The sequence below is a fragment of the Raphanus sativus genome, chromosome 6, assembly GCF_000801105.2.
Source record: "Raphanus sativus cultivar WK10039 chromosome 6, ASM80110v3, whole genome shotgun sequence".
NCBI classification, from domain to species: Eukaryota; Viridiplantae; Streptophyta; class Magnoliopsida; order Brassicales; family Brassicaceae; genus Raphanus; species Raphanus sativus.
Genome location: NC_079516.1, coordinates 24,157,795 through 24,182,866, shown reverse-complemented (window position 1 = coordinate 24,182,866; position 25,072 = coordinate 24,157,795). Strand labels below are relative to the sequence as shown.

The following is a 25,072-nucleotide window of genomic DNA, read 5'->3' as shown; positions in this document are numbered from 1 at the left end:
TGTGATTTCTCTTCTTGCCCCTGATTATTACGTTTAATCACGAAAAAGCCATTAGGTATAGCAAAGTAGTTTAGTAGTCCCCGTCTTTTTCTATTGGGCTCACGTTTTGATAAATATCTGACCCGATGGGCTTTTTGGCATGTCTTGTATGATAATAGATTTAGCACATAGCATTGTTCGTTTTAACTTGAAATCCATAGAGATTAATTCAGTCCCAATCTGTTTTATTGGACCAATAGTTTCCACGGTTTCATATATTTTAGACAATGTATGTATATTGGTCCTGGTCTAATGCAACAAATGAACTGAAAAGTATTTAAATATCAAAACGAAAATTGGTTTGGGTCGGATTTCAATATGCTACTCTCAAGATCATGAATCATGATCAAATTTGGGACTAAGCTGCCATTAGAAAAATGTATATGAACCGCTGGTTCCTTTATGCATTTTCCTTTTAACATGAATTGCTTACTTCCAGTTTATTTGTAGTTGTCCTGGATTGTTTCCTTATCTGGAATGGTTCATTTATATGACAAAATTAGGTGTTTTGCCTGCACTTGTGGGATTAATAGTTTAAAAAAAATTATAAACAGATAAACTATAAATTCAAAAACCTTAGAATAAAATTATTCTCATTTTTTTAAATATTTATTAATTAACTAAATATTAATTTTTATATTCAATACTTTTCTATTTTAATAAAATATCTTTTGTTACATAAAATAAACTTAAAATATTCACATATACATAAATTGTATTTATTGTTAAAATATATGATGTAAATATTTTTAGATAATAGAATATAGAATTTTTAGATAATGATGAATACCAAATTAATAAAATTTATTTTTTAAATTTATGGGTAATTATATATTAACAAATATAATCTAATTATTTATTAAGAATGAAAAATATTTCCAACGCTCTAAATTTAAACGTGAGAGCGAACAAATTATTTTGCGAATAATAGTATAAATAATTTTGAATCTTCTGCCAACTTTTTTAGAAATTATCACAATAGGTGATTTTATTGTTCTACAAAGTAAAAGATAAATTATTATTCTATCTTATGTGATATATATATATATATATATATATATATATATTCATTAAAATATAGTGGCTTTGATATTGCTAAACCAAAATATAATATAAACATATATGTAATACTTTAATATTACTAAATCTATACTATTAATTTTGAAGATGATTTTTTCAAGATAATGATAAATTATCAGTTAAATCACTAAAAATATTAATTAGTTAATATTAATAATTAAGCATAAAATAAGCTAAATCTATAGTTATGGAGAGCATGAAGCAAATTCACTTCTCAAATAATAGTATAGATAGATAGATAGATAGATAGATTGTTTTATATCTTTATTTTTTAAATTTTATAATAGATATAATTATTTTAATATAACAACACAATATAGAAGAATTATCTTATTTTAAAATAATTAATATTATTAATAAATATTTTTTTGTAAATATATAATAATTCACAAATAATAGTATAGATATAGATAAATTATTCTATATCTTATTTTTTTAACTTTTATAGAAATAGTTATTTTAAGATAACAACAAAATATATAAGAATTATCTTATTTTAGAAAAAAAAAATTTGATTAATATAAATTCCTTTTTAATTATATATTCAAATTCATTAAGTGCAGTATCGATATTAACCACTCCAAATTTGATTAATATAAATTCATTTTTAATTATATATATACAAATTCATTAAGGGCAGTATCGATATTAACCACTCCAACTTTTAACGTGAAAGCTTCATCGCGAAAAATCACCTCGCAAATATAATAAATTTACAAATAGTAGTATAAATATAGATAAATTATTCTATATCTTTTTTTAAACTTTTATAGAAATAATTATTTTAAGATAACAAAAAAATATATAAGAATTTTTTTTAACAAATAATTTGATTAATATAATTCTTTTTTAATTATATATACAAATTCATTAAGGGCAGTATCGATATTTACCACTCCAAATTTGACTAATATAAATTTGTTTTTAATTATATATACAAATTTATTAAGGATAGTATCGATATTAACCATTCCAACTTTTAACGTGAAATCTTCGTTGCGAAAAATCACTTCGCAAATAATAGTATAGATGATTCACTTTTTACTTCTTTTTGCCCGCTAAAATTATTTATATGGAGTATCAAACTGAAAATTAGTTTATTATAAAATAACCGAAACAAATTATTGTATAAGCATAGATATGAACCATCAAGATAATAACTAAAAATAAGAGAGTATTAATGTTTTATGGAAACTTTACTTGAGTTTCAAAAAAAAAAACTTTACTATAAAAAAGTTTAACATATTTACGTTCCTTGCCAAACATTCTTTTGTGAAAGTTAGTGCTTTTTGTCTTCTTTTCATAAACACTTTTGCTTGTACATTGCATTACAAAATATACTAGAGTTTAACCCGCACATATGTCATATGGATACCTTTTTCACTTTTGTTACATAGATACTATTTAAATGCTTATTAGTTAATATTTTAAATATTTTTATATTTTAAACTGTTTATAAATACAATAATTAAATATTGTACATTATATAAAAAAATATTGATCTGTGCACCATACTAGACCTTTGACAAATACTTGACCCTTTGATATGTTTAAGTAATATTTCTTTAACACGAAATCATTTTTCAACTGTAATAATATTTTAAATTTTTCGATTAGATATGAGCTATATGACAAGATTATATACATCAGAAAAGGAATATTCAATTATAAACATTAAATATTATCCTACAAGTAATTAAAATATATTTAAATTTTATTATAGATAGATTTTATTGTTGAAAATAATTAATAGTAACTGAAATTGTTAAACATATATTTTAGAATTATTTGAAATATATATATTTAGGCAAGATTTAGATTGAGTGAATAATTAATATCCAGTTATAAACAATTCAGTATTATTCTACAAGTAAATCAAAAATATTTAAATCTTAGCATATATAGATTTTATTGTCGAAATTAATTAATTGTAACCGTAATGGTTAAAACATATGTGTTAGAATATCCAAAATACATATTATTTAGGCCGGATTATATAATACTTGGGAAATATTACATAGCATTTCTAGAAATCCTTTTCAAACTTGAATTTTCCTAAATTTGAGCTAAACCATTTTAGTAAATATGTTGAATACGAAATTTAGCTAAACTTTATTTAGGAAATATTAATAAAATAAGAGAAACGATGATTAAGTTAATATTATTTAATACATCAGCGGAATTAACCTGTAAATAAGTTGTAAATTTTAGGGTGAATTCATTTTTTACTTCTCTTTTAATAAGATAGATGTTTTCATAGCAAATTCTAAAGAGTAGCCAAACTGATGCCAGTCCTCCAAATAACATGAGTAGCACACCCCCATGCATAATGTGATCCAGACATATAAGTCCTAAATTCTCTATATATTTTGGTTTTAAAACTGTAAGGGAAAGAAACTTTCTTTCAACAAGATACATGTGATCTAAATGGTAAGGAGGTTCCAACGAAACCAACAAAATCACCAATGAGGTTCGGTTACCCACATAAGCAGACTCTAAACTTGTCTTTCGTGTCCATACTTTATTATTTAGAAAAAGTGGTACGCAAGCGCATGCATGATCCTACAGAAAACTTTCGTCGAACAAGAACCCTATAAGTTTTCTTTGAACATTCCTTCATCTTTCCTACTCACAAAAAGGATAATTATATCGTAATGGACCCTCATTGCTGATAATGAAAGTTATAATACTTTCTAAAGTCTTTTCAAATAATGCATTTTTCTATGCTATAGACTTCTGATATTCAAATAAGGAATTGCTAAGTTGAAGAATCATATACTCATTTTATCAAAAAAAAAAAGAATCATATACTCCTTCCGTTCTAAAATACATGAAGTTTTAGGAGAGTCAGTTATGACAGTGGATCACGACAAGTTCATAATTTGGGTCACTGCAAGTTTTAGGTGATGATTGCTTTAGTAGTTTTTAGATTTTAGTTTTTGGTTTTTAGATTTTAGTTTTTAGATTTTAGATTTTGGTTTTAAATTTTGGTTTTTGATTTTTCTGTAAATTTTAGGTTTTCAAAAAAATTAAATGATATCTTTAGATTTTGGTTTTTGCTTTTCAACTTTAATATTATTAATAATAAAATCTTATTTTGAAAACAATAAAAAATAGTATTCCTGATAAAATGAAAACTTATATTAAAGTTTATTTTAAATATATCATAAATAAAATGGCAATTCTCCTAAATAGATCTTTTATGTTTTTGTCACAAACAAATATATTGAAAATTAAAAATAAAAAATAATAATTTTTTTTATTTCAAATTATATGTTTTCAAATTCGAATTATTTACAAAACAAATTAGTTCTCGAATTTTTATTTTCAAAATTTCTTTTTGAAATTCGAAAAATATATTTTTCAAACTATTTAAAAAAAATTCAAAAATGTAGTACTTTTTTATTCTACAAAATTCTAAACCCTAAACCTAAATACACAATTCATAGTTAAGCTTTTTAAACAGATTAAATAAAATTATTTATATTTTAAAATATGATAAAATTATGATATTAAAATATTACAAAATAAATATCAATAGCTGAATTTTTAGAGAAGATTTTAGTTTTATATATAATTAGCTTTTATAAAAGCAAAATTAAAATAATTATATTTTTTAAGCGATGGTAATCATAATAAAATTTATGCAAATTCAAATATTTAACATAAAAATAATTTCCATATTATATATAACAAATAAAATTACAATGTAATAAATGTATAACAATTGTAACTAATAAAAATTAATTAATTCTATATAAATTTTATAGTATAAAATTCCATTTAAATAATAATAAATAATATGGCTAAACAAAGATCCAGTAAATTGATTTTTAAATTATGTTATTATTCTGTGATTTTTATTCATGTATTTTGTATAATAAATTTAGTCAGTAGATGTTTTTCTAAAGTTAATATTTTTTTTTGAAAAATAATAATAGAAAAAAAGACAATGGTTGTCGTCGGTAGAAACTATAAAAATGTGGATTCTAGCTTTTACACATAAAATAGCAAAACACTGGAAAAACTAGTTTCCCTAAAAATTAGGGAATCTACTTTGATAAAATCATGATTGGATAAAAAATAATTTTTGGAAAATCAAAAACCAAAAACTACTTCAAAAACTGGAAACAATCAAGCTCTTAATTGGAAAAAAACTCATGACTATATGGGAGAGAAATAAATCATGACTATTTTAATCTTTTGTGACCCATAAACTTGAGTAAATTAGATGTAAAATTGACTCTGAAACTTGGTTAGTGTATCAATAAACTTGGATGACTCAGTCCCACAGATTCCGTCACTTTCTTCTCTCTCTCCTCAAGTCTTACATCCGTTAACTTGACTTTCGTCTCTGAAAACTTGTTCACAGTCGATAAATCAAGTTCGGGATGGAGACTGACTCAGTTTTCTACAACTCACTTATCAGCTTGTACTCGAAACTAGCGACTTGGCGGTTGTTAGAAACAAGAAGAAAATTTTTTTTGATGGAGGTTGACAAAGCTCATCTCCACACCCGAGCTTGATCTTCCTTTCCGTCATCGTCGTCGAACTCATCTATCAAAGTCGTCGTCGTCTCCGGTCGTCATCACCGGTGGTCGTCTTGTTCACAACACCGGTGCACTGTAAATCGAAAATGAACCACCCTAGACTCCACTTGCCGTCTCCACGCCGGTGCACTGTCATCTCCACTCATCATATATAGTTTACGAATATTTACTCATTTTAATGATGAATTATAATTTATTTACATGAAACAATTTTTTAAATTTTTTTTGTTAATTTACCTATTTAATATAATTTTGTCATATTTAATTCATAAATCACTTCTATTTTTATATAATACAGAATATAATTATAAAAAAAATCAAAATAGTATAGAATTTTTATTTTCTTGTTTTAGAATAATAATTAACATTGATTTATAATAATATTATATTACTAATTACGAAATTAATTAATGTGTTATTTTATCAAAATATTTAAACTTTAGTAAGATTTTGTTAGATTCTTTCTTAACAGATTTTTTATAAATAAAATAAAAAATTCAAATTTATAATTGGTTTATTATTAATATAAATAATCAAATATTTCATATTAACTAATTCTTTTTTTTGGGCAACATTAACTAATTCTTTAAATGGTCTTACCATGAATTGTTAACAGTAGATAAAAATAGACTCTATATTAATAGATTAGATTAGATTTATACTTTACACCAACACAAATCATTTTTGAATCAATCCTAAATCCTAAATGATATACTTTATATAAATCCTAAACATTATACTCTATAGATTCTCCATTTAAATAATAACAAATAAAAAATAGCGTATTATATCTTGTTTCTTATGAAAGCTAAAAAATGATACACAAAGTTTTATTTGTTATTATTTAAATGGGGAATCTATAGAATATAACGTTTAGGTTTTATATAGAATAATATCATTTAGGATTTAGGATTGATTCAAAAATGATTTGTGTTGGTGTAAAGTTTATAAATCTAATCTATTAATTTAGGGTCATATTTTATCTACTATTAACACGTCATAATAAGACATTTAAAGAATTAGTTAATATGATATATTTAATTATTTATATTAATAATAAACCAACTATAAATTTGAATTTTTTTATTTTTAATTATAAAAAATATGTTAAAAAGGAATCTAACAAAATCTTACTATTTTTGAATAAATTTTATAATTATATTGTGGTGTACACCATGGTGTAAACATGGGTGTACATTATGGTGTAGAGATAGTGTACACGTGGATAGCAAGAAGTACAGTCGGTGTACACCAAGATGTACAAACGGTTTACAAGAAAGTACATTCAATGTACACCAGAATGTAAAACCAGATAGGTGTACACGTAGATACCAAGAAGTACACTTGTGTACACCAGGACTCGGTGTGCACGCAGTGTACACCAGGATCTACATTCGGTGTACACAAAATGTATACCTTGATGTAAAAGGAGTATATTCGGTGTACACTAAGATGTACACGAATATACCAAGTGCACATCAAAATATACACTCGGTGTACACCAGAATGTACACCTTGATGTAAAAAGAGTATATTCAGTGTACACCGGGATGTACATTCGATGTACACCTGTGATTACAATGGTATACACTTGGGAATACACAGTGTGTACACTTGGGGAGTAAATAGTGTATACACATGAAAGTATTGTGTACACGAAAAAAGCAAACTAATCATTTATTTTGATAATTTGTTAGCACTAATAAATATGTTTTCAAAATTTTAAGAATAATTTGGTATCCACCGGATGCGCACTAGTGTACACCGGGGTGTCCATGGAGTGTATGCCGGGGTGTCCATGTGGTGTACACCGAGGTGTGAATCGGGCATTTTTCCTCTTTTGTTACATTTAATTTAATATCATTTATAACTTTTATTTAAGGTATAAAAAATATAAATACGTTTTTTAATTTAAAAATAATTTTAGATTTTTAGAATTATAACCTACACTTTATAGATTATGACTTTATAAAATTTTGAAAATAGTATTATTGTATACATGCAATTATTATCAAATTACAATGCATATAGTCAAAACACTTATACTAGATACCCAAACCCTAATATAAATATATAATTCTAAAGTTAAAGACTTTAAAACCTATTTCTTAACAAAATAAAATTATGTACTATCAACAATCATAAAATCATTTAATTTATAAAATAGATAATTTATTCTTTGAATTAATAATGTTAAAACTACATAATTTATTAATTTAAAAAATCAGTAAAATTAAATATTCTTTATATGTAAACATAAAACCCATTTTAAAATAGATATAAATCTTAAAAATATATTTGCTGTAAATTAATAAATTATCAAATCCAAAATTATTAATTTATAGAGTTTTAACTGTACAATATATCAATTATATAAGGTATATAACGTTTTTGGTTTTTTTACGTTTAACATTTCGAAGTTGCAGGGCCAAATTGTAGATAATCAAAATATGAAGGACCTAAAATAGCAATAACAAGAAACTTGGAAAACATATCAGAGCTTGTTGACGACAACAGATTCGAGCTTGTAGACGACGTTGGCTTCGAGTTTCCGGTGCACCGGCGTAAAAAACAAGACGACGAGCGGAGACTGTGAATTATTTAAGGCAAACTCCGGTCGTTGTCACTGTCTTTACACGGCAAGAGCTCCGTCAAGCTCCGATCTGGAATCACTATGTTAAGCTCCGGTCCAGAATTAGCTCCATCGAGGTCCAGCTTAGTCAAGATTTGGTCCAACATCAGCTCCGTCAAACTCCGGTCAAGCTCAAGTTTGGAGATGAGTAATCGAATCCATCATCTGCTAAAAATGAATCTTATTTATGTCGGTCAGGGTTTTTCGCTAGTAATGATATACTTCAGTTCGTGCATCATTATTATCAAATAATTAAGCTTAAAAATCCTTGTCAAATGCAACTAAAATCACAAAAGCGAAGGATAAGAAATTTAATAGCATATGATCATCGCAATGACGTCTTATTAGAAAAGAAAAAACTATTACAGACCAGAGCTATAAAGAGTAATTTTGTATTTTAGACCAAAGCCATAGAGAAGAATAATGTAAACTTTTGAAGCATAGATGCAGACATCGAAGAAGAAAATCTGGAGGAGAGATTGAAGGTAAAAGAGAAAAAGTTGTTAATATAAAGTAGGTCCATTGATATGCTCCATAGCTAGACAAGTTTGGGCTCTGGCGAATGTCCCGCATCCGATGAATGGGTATGACAAAGTCTCTCACTTCTCTAATATCCACTATCTTATGATGTCGATGAAGAACAAGGCGATAAGTGAAAGGATCAGGAACATGATACCTTGGATTATGGTACTTGTGGAAAACAAGAAATGGGATAATCTTTGCAGGCAAAGCTTTTATGGCAACAAACCTGATTGACAAGATATCGTAGGAAGTGGAGTCCTGGCTGCTAGCTCAAAAACATGAGAAAGAGCTGGAGGAGAAGGAGAAAACAATGGTGGGGGTCGAAGAACGAAGATGGACGCCTCCAAACTGAGGTTGGCTTAAGTGCAATGTTGGAGTAGATGTGGACAAGAACACGCAGAGGAGTGGAGGATCGTTTGGGTGTTAAGAAACGAAATGGGCAGTCATATTGCATAGTCAAAGAGCTTTCTCTAACATACCATCACTCGATGAAGCTAAGTTTCAAGCATTGATTTGGACGGTTGAAAGCTTGAGTTTCCACCGGGTGAACCGAGTGATTATTGCTATGGATGAAGCTACCCTGACTAACGTGATCCTCAGACCAAAAGCATGGCCACATTTCACGTGTCAATACGCACAGATCATGACGAGACTAAGAAAGCTGGAATGGTGGAGATTGATAAAAGAAGAGAGAACTACTAATAGAGAGGCTTTCCTCATTGCGTAAAATGTGACAAAGAGAGGTTTTATGCATTCCTATGTAGCTACAGGAGCGTCCAGTGGGATGGTTGACTTATTTCAGAATGAAGAAATACTTCCCTCTAATTAGTTGATCTATCTTGGTTTCTTTTGATGAATATTTTTTTGTGGGTGATCGATCATGGTTGTTTAGTTTGATCGAAACAGGATTTAAATGAATGTTGCTCTAGTACTTGGATGCCTCTGATTTTTTGGGTAGGGTATACCTTAGTTGGTTTTATGTGGTTTGTAAAAAGCTGATATTACTGTTGAATCTATTTATTAATCTAAAAGATGACAAAAAAAACAAAATAAATAAATAAAATAGGTCCATTTTTATTGATTTGTTTAAAACAATGACAAACATGTGAATATGTGTGGTGTGTAGGGGCTGGAAAGACTTTCACAAAAAAATTTCATTGGGTCAAAAGTGTAAGTCCTCTTTGCAAATAAAAATACTCATTCTCCAAATTGATAACTTGTTCACTACCCACATTCCAAATTAATTCACTTTTTGAATTGTGCGCAGCTATTAAAAAATCGTTTTTTATTTTAAAAATCATTAAAATATAAATTAAAAATTATTCAACCAATAACAAAGCAAACTATAAAATACTATTGATTACAAATTTTTTTATAAAATTAAAAATATATTGATATATGAAAATATCATCTATTTTGACACATCAAAAATTCATCCAAACATCATCTATTTAAAAACGGAAGGAGTATATAAAATAGAAACATTATAATGTAAAAGTAATGTATGAAAATTATTTTAGCCAGATAAAATAGTTCAGCAATGCTTCCAAACAGCTAAAATGACTAAATGTTTTTTTATTACATGCATACATATATAAAGAAAAATCCACCAAAGAATATATTTTGAAAAGGTCACCAATTCCACCAATAACACGCACAATTATCTCCGGATAATGTAACTTTGCTTAATTTCCCCCCTAAATTAGTGGTTGATTCCACGAATTCCACTACAACTGCGTTGCCATTTACGTCTCTGGTGACGTGTATGTATAAAAACTGTATCACTTTATGTTAGATTTATCTATATAGCATAAGCTAATGTCTAATCGCATATCCACTACATATCCTTATTGTGTTTTTCACTGTGTACATACCATGATAAGACACTTGTCTCTTGACTTTTCCCCCCGTTTTGATTCCAGTATGCAATACTTTGCACAATTCGGGATCTTTCTATATTTACATGTTTGTGTATATATGATTAATAAAAATTGGTAAAATTATAGTATGTTTTAATATGTTGCTCTTGTTGGCCTAATTATGAAGTGATTGATTGGATAATATATGTTTCTTGTGTTGTGTAACTTCGACATTGCTCCAGGTGACACTGAGATGGAAAAGTTTTTTTTTTTTTTTTTTTTTTTTGGAAAAGTTTCTGAGTAAACAAATTAAATACAATAAAATAAAATTTACACCTTACGTAAACTGATTTTCTCACATTATTATTTTTATCATCAATTTATACAAACTCATACAAAATCTGTAAACCATACCGAAATCTGTATCCATATGAACGATGAAAGAAAGTTGCTTTCTGATATTGCGTGCTAGATTATCCGCCTTTTAAATTCTGCGTCCTTAACACATAAATGATCTTTGATATGAGGAAATTTTTTTTCAGGGTTTTGATGTCAATTCCAAATAACTTGCAAAGCTGATTATTCTTCTGGTTCTGAAATCATCTTCACCAATTAAAAACAATCTGTTACAAACATAATCTGAAACTGACGTATGTTCCTTATGTATTCCATTGCCCAAAGTAATGTTTCCATCTACGCATGAAGAGAAGAGAAACTATCCCTAACATTCTTCGCCCCCATCAACCCATCAAAACCTTCTAATATACTGAACCAACCTTGTCCGGAATATATATCATTCTCTTTCTAAGACCTATCTGTGAAATACCATCTTCCTGGTATTGATGTTAGGGTTGCAGTCTTTATTTGTGGTAGTGCGCACCCTTTGTATGTTCAATATATGTGTCTCAGCTCTTGTAGATTATGTTTCTGCCAATTTAAGCATTTTCCTGGGATCATTGTCTCTAGATTACTGAAAACTTTGTTATTCCTTTCTTTCCAAATATATCATAGAATCCATGCAAACTGATAATCATCCATCTGCGGAAGAACTCTCCAAAAGAGATGATCCATGTTTCTGAAAATAGAACTTGTTGGGAAAGTGACTTGCTTTAATGGTATCTTTGAAATAGCCTAAACCTAAAATGCTAGAAGATACTAAAAAAACATATGGTTTATCGATTCATTATTGGCTTTGCATCTTGCATAAAATATGTCGTTCGCAATTTTTTCATAAATGCTATACATCCTAACACCAATTGCCATAATATGATATTATATTGAGTCTCATGAACCTATGACTTAAAACTGATTGGGAAAATGCGAACGATACAAGTTTTTTTTTATATATTACCATTTGTATATATGTTTGATTTTCAGAACAAAGTTAAATAGTGCGCAGCTATTCTTCCGGTTCAGTGGTGTGTAATTGAGAAATTTTTGGGTTCACCCAACCAATAGGATTTCGCTATTTCATATTCAGTATCTTTTAAAAAAGGAAACAAGATATTGTCAAATTTTATTATGTTTTTAAAATAAAAAGTAAATAGAAAATAATAGTAGTCGCAAAAATAGATTATATATTTAAAATACCGTCAACAAAACACTAAATCCTAAATCATAAATCTTAAACACATGGTAAACCCTTGGATAAATCCTAAATCCTAAATCTTTTGATTTAAAAAAAAATATTTTTACCACAATCAGCAAAATACTAAACCTTAAACTCTAAATACTAAACCTTAAACCCTTGGGTAAATCCTAAACCCTTGGGTAAATCCTAAATCCTTGGGTAAATCCTGAACTCTAGGATTTAGAATTTATCCAAGTGTTTTAGATTTACCAAGGGTTTAGGGTTTATCCAAGGGTTTAGGATTTAGGATTTAGGGTTTAGTGTTGGTTGACGGTATTAAAAATATATTTTTTAAAAACGTGTTTTTGTTTACAATTAATATTACTTTTTATTTTTAAAACATAATAAAACTTGACAATATTTTGTTTCCTTTTTTAAAAGATACTGAATATGAAATAACGAAATCATATTGGTTGGGTAAACCTAAAGGTTCATAAAGGTGAACCCAAAAATTTCTCCGAGTAATTTCATGGGTCAGTGGTGTATATCATCAATAGATTCTCAAATACCTCTTTCTTTCTTTTTTTTTTGAAAAAAGAAGAAGTTAAATAGGCCTTTCACAATACTTAGCTTATGTTTCTTTTTTGAAGAAATACTTTGCATATCTTATCGACGTGGATTTGCATGCATACGAATTCCAATCTCTCGAAATTATGTACACTTTATGATTAACGACCAAAATAATTGATTCTAAATACTTAATACACGGGTAAGCATTATTATGTAGAATATTAGATGTATCTAACCGATAAGTTCAGGTTTTCGATTTATGAACTGGTGATTGATTACTCATCATCAGGATGAAGGTGAATCTTATTACATGTTGCTTTACTATGTTGCATCAATTTTATAATGCTTCTCGAAAGTAACAAGGTATCATATTCTCGAATTAACCAAATGCTTTTCTTGAATAGGACACTAAACTAGTAATTAGCCAATTAAGTATTATATTAAGCTTGACCATCTTGTTGGAATTAATTAGTTGCACTGCATTTTCATAGCCCACTTCATCAACCTTTCTAAAAAGATTATTGATCGATAAAAGATAGGTATCTATTGGTAATCATAAATTTATTATTCTACTGCATCACTATAACATATCCAGCAATATTTTACTTCATATTCGATCGTGAAATAATTTATATATATAAAAGAAAAGTTAATAAAGATAGATCAAGATATCGTAGCGCCACACAGATAATCCACACATATTATTAATTCTTAGATTTAATAATTATACTAAATTCAACTAATAGATAATTCTCATCGTTAAAATTATTTGGTTACTAACTGAAACTTAATATAAAATAAAAAACTAGAAGAATTTTCTTTTATCAAGAAAATATAGATTAATTTCCGTCACATACTTTTGCTAAATAAGTTTGCAATGCAAAAAAAGTTCATAAATATTGGATAAAAGGATTATCTATTAAAATCATTCATGAAAGACTGTGAGTTGTATTAGTGATTACAGTCTGAATATTGAAATGTTTTCTGCATGCAATAACTCAAGTAAAAATAAACGTGTAAATTACTTTTTAGAAAAGAGTTCCAAAGTTCCAGGAACCATTATTTTAGTGTATCAGGTGGTAGAACGAACATAAGCACAACCACTTATCGAATCACAAAGGAAGTTTCGTTTTCTATTTTTCTATTTTTTTTTTTGAGAATAAGTTTCGTATTCTTACTCATCAACAAAAAAAATTGTTTCTCTATTATTAAAACTAAATTACATTTTGGTATTGTTTGGAAATATAAATAATAAGATAAAAGGAAAACGAGCTATCTTCCCACGAAAAATAGGACAAGACTTGGGTTCACCCCCTATGGTGAACCTTCAAATTCACCAACTCTATAATAACCAATCAAAATGCCAACTAGATTAATGATTAAAAATATTAAATAATTTTTTCAAAAATCAAAATAATTAAGAAAATAAATAGTGTCAATTTTAATAATGCTAATATCACTATCTAATCCATAAACTCAAACTCTATACCATAAATCCAAATTCTAAACACTAAGTTCTAAATTATAAACCCAAACTCTATACCATAAACCCAAATTCTATACCCTAAATCCAAACCATAAATCATAAACCCAAACCTATACCCTAAACCCAAATCCTAGACTCTAAACCCAAAACGTAAATACAAAATCCAAACCCTATACTCTAAATATTTGGATTAATATTGATGTTCTTTGAATTTAAGGTTAAGAATTAAATTTTGGATTTAGAGTTCATGGTTTGGGTTACGGTATAGGGTTTGGGTTTAGGGTCTACGGTTTAGGTTTAGGGTTTATGGTTTGGTTTTAGAGTATATGATTTGGGTTTAGGGTCTATGGTTTGAGTTTAGGTATAATTTTGGGTTTAAAGTTTAGATTTCTTGATTTATGATTTATAGTTTGGGTTTAGGGTTTAAGATTTGGGTTTAGAGTATAGAGTTTGAGTTTAGGGTATAGAGTTTGGGTTTATAATTTAAAATTTAGGGTTTATAATTTGGATTTAGGGTATATAGTTTGAGTTTAGTGATTAAATAGTGACATTAACATTATTAAATGTGATATTATTTATTTTTTAAATTATTTTATCATTAGTCTACTTGGCACTTTGATTGGTTATTAAAGAGGTGGTGAATTTGAAGGTTCACCATAGGAGGTGAACCCAAGTCTTGTCCCGAAAAATATGATATAGCACTTCCACCTTGAGTAATAGAACATCCTTTTGAAAAAAGGTATGGTCCCGTGTTATTTTTCCCCGAAAACAAAGTCCGAAACCTATTTCTCCACCAACGTAAAGTTCTATTAAATTTCCCCACAACTATAAAGATCGAAATCTAAAACCCCATAAAATTGATTTATGGTGGTTTACTGTTTTAAACAAACTGTAAACCATGTTAACCCAACGACTAACCAGATTAAGATCCGACACAGCATCACTCTCCTCTGAAAACCCATGACGAAAATGGAAAACCTAGAGTGAAACCAACGGAATTGCGATGTCGGTGCTCCATAGAACGAAGAGTTTTTTTCCCTGATTCCGGTAAGTTTTTTTCAAGTTCGACATCAAAGGAACAATTTCATCACCACACCAGCATCTCTTCTGAATTCCCATGATGATTCCACCTCGACGATGAGAAGAACTCCCTCGAGTCGTTGCTCTAGACAAGGTACTCGAACCACCTGGCATTTTCTTCTCCAAGCTTCAATTGTGGACCAGACTTCGTTTAGGGTTCTTGATGGAAATCAAATTGGAGGTGGGTTTTCTTATGTCGGGTATTTTTTGGTCTTGGTTTTTTTTTCATCAGTTTATTTTTTGAAATTCAAGATTTTAAATTTTCAAAATCGTGAATAAATAAAAAAATGGTGGAGAAATAAGTTTCGAACTTTGTTTTCGGAGAAAAATACCATGGAGTCATACTTTGGTAGACATTTGGTGCTATATCATACTTCTCGTGGAGAAATAGATCATCTTCCCTAATATAAATGATAATTGTTTTTTTTTCTTTTTTTTTTGGCTCAGCAACAATTTATATTCATCCAATGTTTGGGTATAACCAGTTTAATCCACAACAGATTTTCACCGCATATGCAGATGGGGATCTAGTATCACCCTGAATCATTATAGAAGATCCAACGCTACCCGACTTAATCCCATTACAATTTAAACCCAAGGAACATAAATCATCCCACGACACAAAATGAGATAGTTCCGTTAAACCCCTAATTTGACCTAATGATACGAAGACATCTACTCACACAAAAGATAAAATCTTAATTTGAGTACAGTTATAACCAGATTATTGGTTCCAGAAGATAGGAGTGAAGCTCATGTACCAACAACAACTTCGCCAGAGGCGCATCTTCGAACCTCAGCTCACATCTCCGGGTTCTCGATGTCTCTATCCTCAGCCTCAAAACGGACAGACTTTTCTGTACTGAAAAAGCGGACTTTAACAAACAGACGCTAGCAGGTACCGCTGTTCCTAATCTTCCAGCGGTGCAGAACTCTTGCCGCCGGTTATAAACATAATGTCTTCTCCGGCGCTGGGATGCAGAGCCTCTGCCACGTGCCGTCGCAAGGCTATCTCCGCCGGTTGACCACCCCGACGTTGAGACCTTGACACGTGTTGCTTCCGAGAACCAGACGTCAAACCGCTTTTCACTTGCCGTTTTTTTCTCCTCCAATCGTCTCTCTCTCGCATAGGGAAGGAGATCCATAGTGGAAGAGACGCCTCGTCTCGCCACGCGCTGCCATCATGAAGGATTTGCCGCAGATCTAAAAAAAGAAAACTAGATATGTCTCCTCCTTCAGCCCTAAAAGCCGACTCTCGCTTCTACCGTCGTTTACAGGTCTCTCCGTCGTTCCAGAGAGCCGCAAACCCTCACGGTTGAAACACTACGAATCTCCGGTTGTTTCACAGTTTCCAGAACGCCACACAAGGAGACAATTAGAATAAACGACGGAAAGGAAATTAAAAGAAAAGAGGAAAGGGGAAGAGAGAGCCTCCGGCTACGGCGGTCTCTGTACTGGAGTTAGGATTCTGATGCTTTGTAGTGAGAGATTAGAGCGACTTTGAAGAGAGAAAGGTTTTTTGTTGATAAATAAGAATTGTTTGAAAACATAGATAACAAATTAAGTACTTTATTTTATTTACATATTTAAACATTGCATTTACTATAAATTAAGTATTTCCTTTTTTGTATTTTTTTCTACTTACATATTCTGCCGATGTATTTAAAATCAATTTAAATTAATTAGTTATAATGGTTGTTTTTCTTTTTGGTGAAAATAAAAATACAAACTGAATTTTATACTATATATTTAATTTTCAAGAAAAAAATCATAAAATTAATAATAATTCATAAAAGACTAATGCAAAATTTAAAAAAATTAGTATGTTCTTTCATTTTAAAATAAATTAACAAAAAACAACATGCTAATATATGAATAGTAAAATTACATCAAATTGCATCAAGTTATAATTTTTAATATAATATTATGTATAAATAAAAAACTATTATCAAACATCTATATTATAAAATAATATATCCTAATATATATGAAAATTACAAAACATAAAATAAGACATGAGATTTGTTTTATAAAACCAATGGCTTATGAGTTTACGTTGAACACAATTTAAATCAAACATCTGCGCGCAGACGCGGATCGAGTTCTAGTTCTTATTACAGTTCTAACTCACATCTTATTGCCAACATTATGTGCTGTTTTTTGACCCCTTGATGCATGTTTATATCTTTTCTTACAGTGTTTATCATAGTGTTCCCTAAATTTACTAATAAATTGTCAAAGTTCTTACAGTTTTGATTTTCCACCGCCTCATAATATTTTGAGAAAAGATCAATGAGGGATCTAGAAATATTTTTGACTGGAAACATTTTTTGAACTTCAAAACTGATGATTAAACAATGTGACTTATCCAAGTGAGTTAAACCAAGAATTCAAGGTGATCAGAGGATAGCCCGAGGACTGTCCTTAGTTGTAGATTCAAGTGAGGTGAACCCAACCGGACGACCCAGAGGCTATCATGTGGTAGATGATCCGGGATGTTGAACCGGTATATGTTAGACTAATATAGTACACCCAGGACGGACCAAAATTGGTGTATAAGAGACTGATTATGCAATATCTCCAATGTGCATTAATCTTGATTGACGAAACCCAAGAAATATTAAGTCTTCTATACTCAATTCAAATTAGTGCAACATCATTCTAGAAAATATAACATATGTTTAAGTAAATAGTAAGTAGATCATATAGTTACTGAAGAGATAAAAATGAGAAGTCATTTCTTTGAAGAAAAATAAATAAAATAGAGAGAAATTAAGCCAATATCCTAAATCCAATTCACTCAAATAAAAATATGAAGATAATTTTGCAAATTAAATAAACACAAAGAGATCTTAATAAATGACCATTGTTTATTTGTTGGGAATAAAAAGTAATTAAATATTTTTTAAAGAAAATAAAGTGATTCTAAAATAAATGTTGATGTTAATTTATTTTATTTACATATAACATGCAGTATGCTATATTTTGGAACTGAAACATTGATTGATCTCTAATACCAAATTTGTCTATATGGTGAAAATTCTCTTGGTTTAATGGTTTGATTAATAGTGTTATATTTCTATATCATAAGATTTTTTTGTACAACAACTGAGTATATTAAAACTAAAAGCCCAAAGGACTGAGACGATTACATCCGGAGATAAACTCGACGGAAAAGTGAATGTCTATAAATACTACAACAAAACAAGCGATAGATGTGCTACAAGAGTGAAGAGAACCGTAGAAATAATTCACTTGAATTCCTATAGATGTTGTTCAGAACAACATAATATAGTCGTGATCGACGTTAAGAGACCCAATAAAAAGGGTTCCAGAGCTGTTGCATACCGTCTTTGAGAGTACTCGGCCTTCGCTTGATAACATGATGTAAGCTTGATCGGCAAACAGAGAAGTAAACTCCATTAAGGTGACTTGATTAATGAATGTTGAGCCATAAACTCTGATCCTAGAGAACTTATCAGCAGAAACAGGCGATGCAATTACCGAGCAAATAAAGAGTCATCGTGACAGTTTTAAGCATGAACTTGAAGTGTATCAAGTGTCAACCCTAGAAGGAGATGACTAGGTGAATCGGGAATAGAAGGAGGGTCAAGGTCTTCATTGCAGCCAAAAGATGGGAAATTAGCGAGCTTTGATGATATAGCAGAAGCTTTGGTCAGGTCAAAGCTGTGGACTACAATATTACCGTATCGGAGCAAAGAAGCTTTAACAGAACGTGGCTGAACAGAGACACTTAACTTTGATGAAAGGCAAAGGAGCCGGTAGAACCTAATGGAAGAGACGATGAGGTAGAGACGGTGTAGAACAGATGGATGCTGGCTGCCAATAACAGGAAGTCATATTAGTCTGCACATTTTGGGCTTTGAAATGATGCTACTATTGGGCTTTGAAGTTGTACACCTATTGGGCTATGAAGGTTGGGACATTTTTTGTTGGGTCTTTAAAACTATGGGTCTGGTCAAAACAAAAGCAGATTAGAGCACTTAATTGAAATGTAGCTTGGCGGCGCCGTTGGACGATTGAGTCGTCATGATGAAGCTGTGGTGGTCGACTGGACGGGATGCACCTGTGAAGAAGAGAGGCCTCATGACCAGACTCCGATCTGGTGGTGACTCATTTTGAAGTGGTGGAGAGCCTGCACCTGATATCTTATGAATTTGTATGATTTTAGCTATCATTTGATGTATATAATTGAGCATTTAGAATAGAATTTAGACATATTAGGTTGTATTTCCATGCATAAGACTATATCAGGTGTTGGAGATGCCATTGGGTAAGTTTAAAGCATTTGGAACTTGATTTGAGGCAAAAGGAGTGATTTTGGTCTAGAAACGAAAGGGAGCTCAAGTGTCACAGCGGCTTAATGTCTTCACAGCGGTCTAATGGCCATGCCACAAAACCAGCTCTTGGCAAAGTGTTGGAGCGGCCTATTGCAGCGGTATGTCGCGGCCGAGTAGTTTCGGTGTTAATTTGCGGATTCTGACTCGGCCTGCTGGAGCGGTAATAGAGAGTTCTGCTAAGGAATCACAGAGGCTTTCGAGACCAAGTTTTTGGAGTGACTTGTGGCGCAGCAGCCAAATGACATGTCAAAAACTTAGTTTCTAGAAAAATCTGCACCTCTGTTTTTATCAATTTTTACCCCTTCGTTTTTAGAGCACTATAAATACATTTTAAACATAATTTTGAGATTTATCTTGTTTTTTTTTCAAAACACTTGGATGTCTTGAAGAAAGATTAAATCTTTAGTCTGTTTTCATCTTATCTATTTGTGTTTGTTAGATTAAACTTGCTTCTCAACATGATTTTCTTTAAATCAACCATGAGTTTAAAATTAATCATGAAAATTAGAGAGTATACTCATTTTAGATTCATAAGTTAGGGTGATTAGAGTGATTAAGTGAATATCTATGGTGTTTTATCTATTTCCTTACTTGTTGAGTGCTCTTAATGCTAGTTTAGTCTTGATCTCTCTAAACTAGATATCTAGGCATTTCATGTCCGGAAGGTGTCTCATGAAATGTGAACCAATTCAACATTCCTCTTTGCTTGCTTAACCAAAGACATTTGATGTTAGGGTACCTTAGATAGTTAGTAGACTTGTTCTTAATGATTGCTTGAGTGGTCTAAATCAAAGACAATTGATGTTTGATTAATAAAAGCAAATTAACATTTATCTTGACAAAAAACTTGTTTAGGATTGTTGTCTAGACTTAGGAAACATGTTGATTGATATATTGCCACTCTAGATTCGATCTTAGTCACTTGAAGTCAAATGCCTAATTTCATGAATCCTATTTTCTCTTATTGAAATTTTTAGTTTTGTTCTTGCTTGTTTAGTTACTTGATTCACATCACTTCACTACCTTGATTTCTCTTAGATTAAGCATTCACTTGTATTTTCATTGCTTTAAAATGACTTAGGATTGGATTGATACTCTTGTTACTACATTGATTTGTTGGATTGAGCAATTATTCCTTATCAGGACCACTGCCTTTTAAGCGAGCATTATCGAGCGACGGAAACATCAAACAGTGGGAACAAGCAGTGGTGCCCTGTTGTATGATCTTGACGAGATTTGAAGAGTCAACGACACATGAGTCCACGCAGAAACTTTGGAATCCAACACTACCATGTCGAATCCTTGTAGTTGTGACGAAATCCATACCGGACCGCTTGTCTTCAGATTCTATCAAGCTGAGCATGAAAGAGAAAGTACTGGGAGGTGTAAGGATGAGTGATGTTTGAGGTAGCAAGACATTAGTCTATAGATTTTCAACCGGCGTAAGTGGTTTATTAACAAGTATGCACACTAATGGAGAAGAAATTAACAACAAATCTTCAATATGGTGCAAATATTAGACCTGAATCTTCATTAGACGGCTCATTGTAGTGTAAGTCAGAAGTTAATTGTCATAATATATAGAGATTCTGGTCGTATAGTCATGTGCGTAATATATATATATATATATATATAATTGTAATACCATAATAAATCAGCGTTAAAATTGTATCTCAAAGCATTATAATTGGAAGTATATTTTGCTTCAGTTAAAAAAAAGAAAGCAAAAAAGAAAGAGATAAATCGAAAATAATCTTCTCTAGCATCTCCAACTTCACTCTATCTTTCACTGTAAAATAGAGTTTGAAGTAAAAATGTTTCAATTATATTCTATTTTTTATTGAATGAAATGAGTTTATTTTATATACAGTGTAATCATTTAACTTTTTGTTCTGTCTCTTTTATTTCACTATAAATATAGTAACAGTGAAATAGAATCTAATTTTATTATATAACTATTTAAAAGAAAAAATAGAGTGAACTATTAGAAATGATTTTAAAGATTCAAGCAAATGAACGAGAGAGAGATTCTCTGTAAGACTATAAGAGATAGGTTCTCATTACAGGTGTCATCTTCAACTAGAGATATTGTCCTGTATGATGTTTTCCCAAGATAGTGGATTTTCATTAACAAGAGATAGGTTTTCATTACAATTGTCATCTTCTACTAGAGATATTGTTCGATGATTTCTCGACAGAGTGGATTCGCTTCTATTGGGTCTTGATTGGTAGAGTATTAACATTATCTTATGCTCTATATTATCCAATTAATATTTATTAGAAAAGCATTTATTAAATATTAATGTTCTCCAAATACTCTCTCGCAAATAATGTCATATGAAATCTTTGGAAGAGCATTTACATTTACAATTTATAAATTTAAGAAAAATATATAATTAGTTCATTTATCTGATTTAATAATATCATAAAATTATTTTTATATCCAGAAAATGAAATTTTGATTACTAGAATAAATTTACAATATAAATAATTTTGAAAAATAGTATTGCACATTTAAAATATAATTTAATTATATAAATTATATTATGTTTTAAATGCGAAATATTATTTTTAAAAATAGATATTTTAATTGTAAATTTTTTTTTTAAAATAAATTTTTCAATATGAACATAATTTTTGAAACTAGTAAATAAAATAAATTAACTATGCCTCTCTTATATATTAATATATAAAATAAAAATATATATATAAATAAATATATATATATATATATTAAATGATAATTTATTTATTTAATTTAATTGTATTCAAATCATTTTATATCAAAAATAAATTTATATTTTATTCTAATATTCAAAATTATTTTATATCCAAAAATAAATTTATATTCTAAATAAATTTAACATTTATTTTTTAGATAATAATATTTCAAATTTCAAATTTCAAATTTAATTTAATTTTTGTTATTAACTAAGATTTTTTGATAAAATATATTATTAATATATATTATAATTTAATATATATTAATTTAAAATAAATATATTATATACTAGCTTTTATAAAAAAATTGATATACTATCGTTTAGCACGCAGTGCCAGACAACAATCGTCTTTTGTCATCCACATGGATGCCGAGCTACCAGTTTGGTGTACAGAGTCAATATGAATCTGTATGTTTGATGACAAAAAAAAATTATATTATTAAAAATTTTAATGAGAGCATACAGTTTCTGCACCATATTACTTTTACAGCATATTACTACTGCTTCTTTATCAGTTGTACCAATCGAGGCTTTATAGTTTCATGTTTTCCATCAGGGCGGATCTAGAAAGTTTTATTGTGGGGGGGGTGGGGGGGGGGGGGTAAAAATTTCAGACCTTATAGATGAGATACACTTAACCCAAGGTTTGAGATTTTATGAGGAGCAGATTTGTCCGATTCTCCAAAATTTATTATAAATAGTATAGAAAAACTTTTTTTTTTAATTCATAGGGGCAGATGCCCCACCCTTTTTGACTGTACATCTGCCATTGTTTCCAAACATCATCAGTGATAGCATAAATACATGTTCCGTATACAACTTTGCGTCATTTTCTTAGTTCATTTTATGGGCCTTGTAGTCTGTAATCTGTATAAACCTTTTAATTTATCTGGTTATTCTTTTTAGGCCAAACATAAGTTATATTATGCAACCATGTAAATTTTTATAAGATACATGTAATATACGAACATGTACATATTAAAAAGAAGCGGTTTTGCGGATTTAATGGGAGCAAGGAATACAAGGGCTAGTTTATCCCCCTACATGCAGAGGTGGAGGCTTTAATTTGAGCAATGGAGTGTATGAGAAACCTAAGACATCGTCAGGTAACGTTTGCAACGGATTGTACTCAGTTGGTGAAGATGGTGTCGGTACTAGAGGAGTGGCCAGCTTTTGCAACTTATCTGGAGGAAATCAAGAGCTTGCAAAAAAGTTTTCAGAATTTACAGATCATTCATGTACCTAGGACGGAGAATTCAAGGGCTGATTGTCTAGCACGAGGTGTCAGACAGCAACCTTTTTTCTTCGTTCACATGGATGCTGAGTTCCCTGTTTGGATTACAGAGTCTATATAAGTCTGTTTTTCTTTTGATTACAAAAAAAAAACAAAAAGAAACTATGAAGTAGACGACAGTTTGGTGCTGTACGTTAAGGAAAGATGTACTTAACTATAATTAGAGATAGACCCGTGTGTCCACACGGATATTGGTTAAATACGAAGCTCTAACCACAGACATGAAAATCAAGTTTCTACAGCTTTTCTCTTCCTTATCTGTTTTGATACTTATTTCTTTGTTTTAGATGAAACTCTTCTTTCTCTTTTGTTTCTGATTCTATGCCCATTTTCTTCTGGACAATATGTTTCTTCCTTATTCATCGTCTTCTTATGGTTGCAGAGCTTTGACAGTAACAACATAGACTGTGTTTATCATATGCTAAACTTTAGTTACAAAATTATTTTACTCGTTAATGATAAACTCAATAATATGTGCGATTCTGGTAAAATTATGTTACAAACGGAAAGGTGGTAAGTTTCTTTGATGAACTAAACAAATAAAATGTCAGAGAGCATTGCATTTTTTTACTATTTTCGTACAACAACATACTGACTACGCTACCTCCCATGCTTTCATGTTGAATTGGATGCTTATATACAATAAAAGAGAGCATTATGCTTATATACAATAAAAGAGAGCATTTCACATTATAAGAAACTAAACTTCGGCATATATATACATATATATATATATATATATATATATATATATATCAATTACATTTAGAGGCACTTTTAAATTTTTTATTTCACAATACGTCAGTTTGTGCTACTAGAGTAGTTTTACTAACCGAACTTACTTTCCAATTAAAAATCAAACTAAATGAATTTGTAACCAGAAAATACACAAACTATATTTAATATTTGTTTTCTTTTTAGGTGGGATTCAACCACAACTATTCATTTCTTTTGTATATTTAATGGTCAAAATTGAGTAGAAATTAAGTGGGTCTCTCTCTTTTTCTCCATCATCTTCTTCCTCCTTTATTTTCTCATTCATTATCCATTTTAGAAAATTGAAATCTGATTCTTTAATTTTTTTTCTCAAAAAAAAATTCTATGAAATCGTTTTTCTATTAATCGATCTATCTTTTGAGATCTGTGAAGATGCATCTCCGATGGCGGTGTAATGGTAAGCAGCAGTCATGTTGGTGACTTTGACATAAACGACGGCGGTGATATAGATGACGGCGAAAACAATGCAGAAGAACTATTACCCAACATGAACCAGATTGTGAAAAACAAACACAAAGTGCGAGAAGAT

At 29.7% G+C, this 25,072-nt stretch overlaps 1 long non-coding RNA gene across 1 annotated transcript; it reads right to left on the bottom strand.

Annotated features, from left to right (window-relative positions):
* Positions 1-8,050: 8,050 nt before the first annotated feature.
* On the bottom strand, positions 8,051-9,409 carry LOC130496658 (uncharacterized). The gene is made up of 2 exons (XR_008935819.1): positions 9,050-9,409; positions 8,051-8,922 (listed from the first exon to the last, which is right to left on the bottom strand). It is a non-coding gene; the product is annotated as an uncharacterized LOC130496658 (long non-coding RNA).
* Positions 9,410-25,072: the final 15,663 nt, after the last annotated feature.